The 2,149-nt window shown below is 38.4% G+C and overlaps 1 pseudogene; it reads right to left on the reverse strand.

Moving 5' to 3' along the window:
* Positions 1 to 564: 564 nt before the first annotated feature.
* LOC117036588 (28S ribosomal protein S35, mitochondrial-like) lies at positions 565 to 1,505 on the reverse strand (annotated as a pseudogene).
* Between the last annotated feature and the right edge of the window lie 644 nt (positions 1,506 to 2,149).

The following is a 2,149-nucleotide window of genomic DNA, read 5'->3' on the forward strand; positions in this document are numbered from 1 at the left end:
TTAAATCAATATAAAGGGCCCCAAAATACAGGGATGAAAACAACTTTTTAGGTTAGAAAATACTCCCAAGGACCTGTTTCTAATCAGAATTATCATCTGCAAAAAAGCATTGGACAGACAGCAGTTATGTGAACAAAACACTGAACAGGGGACTGGATTCTAGGCTTAACTTCCCAAATAACCAAAATCATAACTCAAAAGCAACCGATAAGTGCTAATTTGTAGAGAAACAAATGCAGCATGTGAAAAAATAACCATATACAGTACATATATATATATATATACACACACACATATATATAAAACTAAAGTTGTTATCACAGAAATAAAATCAAAACACTTTAGAACCAGAAGAAATCAGAGATCTAATTAGTCTAATTGCCCCAGTGTATAAATAAGAAAATTTGTGAATAATCATTGCCATCGTACATTAGTATGAAAGGAATAATTTTAACTGAAGTAAAACAATGTCTTTTTTTTAACATTTTCAACTTTATATCAAATTAGGTAACAATTACATATATATCATAAAACTAATAAATCAAGCAGATTTTTCTACATAATTCAAGTCAGATTTAATAGTCTCTTCATTGATTCTTTGTACTGAGAAAGGGACTAACAACAGACTTTTTGTAATCTTCAACTTCTTTAGTACCGAGGAGCTCTTCTTTATTTACTACCAGATTTTTGTCTGTGGCTTTAATTTGGAGAAGTGTTTCTAGGATATTCTTTTCTGAGGAGGTATTTTTTTATATATGCTCTTTCATGTCTGCTTCAACCTTATTTTTCTCCCATTCTTCAGTTTTCCAAGATTCCTGGTATAAAACTTTTAGGAGATACATTGTATAAGCAAAATTCTATCTCTTTAAAAGGCACCCATCTGTCTTGATGTAAGCACATCTGTGGTCTTCAGTATCACTCTCCTACACGTTCAATAAGTTTCTTCTTTGCATGTTCATCTAAATTCAAACAGAAAAGTTTAACCCTTAAGGTTACCACTCGTGCTTTGGAGTTTTGAATAGATGGTCCTGATGAAACATAATCAGCTGTGTCAATTTCAATTGGCAAATGCTTCTCGCATTTCTCATCACTGTCTAGTACAGCTGGCCACCCAGTGCAGAAATCTCTTAAGAGCTTCACAGTGCCTTTTCATTGCTACAGGAACCAAATGCAGAAAATTGAGGATCTTTGAAAGTCCTAGATTTCTCTCCTTTGCCCTGGCACTCCCTTCCTTACTGGACAACCCATTCTAACAGGAAAAGGTACTGCCCAGGGTTTAAACGGTGCTGCTACAGGGTAAACACTAGGCCAATCCTGGTCTCTGTCCTAGGTGGTAGTGCCTTTCTTCTCAGTGGCCTTTCAGATGTGAATATTCTTTCTGTTGTACATGGGTCTGGTCTCTGGGCAAGAGTATCTAGAGACAGGGGACATGGCAGTGGAGAAGGCACGCAGGGTCCTGGCCCGCAGCTGCAGGTGAGCCACACAGGGAACACTGCGGCCACCATGGCTGCCAAGACATGTATTAACTAGGATTAATCAACATGAATTAATTGGCGTGTTCCCAATAGTTCTCAAAATATAGTATGCCTCAGATTCCCCTGGAGGGCATGTTAAAGCACAGATTGCTGGGCCCCACCCCGGACTGCTCTGATTCATTAGGTTTGGGGTGGGTCCTGAAAATCTAAACTTCTAACAGCTTCCCAGGTGATGCTGATGCGGCTGCTACTGATTTAGACCAACCCATTGCTTTCCTCTCCGATATCCCACAGATAAACGTAAAGAAGGGGAGAGAAGTAAGATCGTCTGTCCAACATCATATAGTAAGCCTGTTCCAGAGCCAGTTCTACTGGTCATCAGCCCTTCCTACTGTTTCTGCATGGTCTTCCATGTTGTCTAAGTTTTTCTGTCACATTTGGAGATATTTCCTAAAGATCATTGTTAATATGTTTCTCTGCAGTAGTGTTATATGGTGCCTTTGGTGGACACAGTAAGTAGAGTGCTTATGCCATGACAGAAGACTTATAACATGAGAAATGAAACACTCAGGGAAATTACATGTTCCCTACCTTTTAATTTCATCAATATCGCTTGGTATCAGCACGTTTAACTTCAACCTATTATTTATGTTTTTGTAACTCCCCCGACTTCG

This window comes from Rhinolophus ferrumequinum, chromosome 17, assembly GCF_004115265.2.
Source record: "Rhinolophus ferrumequinum isolate MPI-CBG mRhiFer1 chromosome 17, mRhiFer1_v1.p, whole genome shotgun sequence".
Lineage (NCBI taxonomy): Eukaryota > Metazoa > Chordata > Mammalia > Chiroptera > Rhinolophidae > Rhinolophus > Rhinolophus ferrumequinum.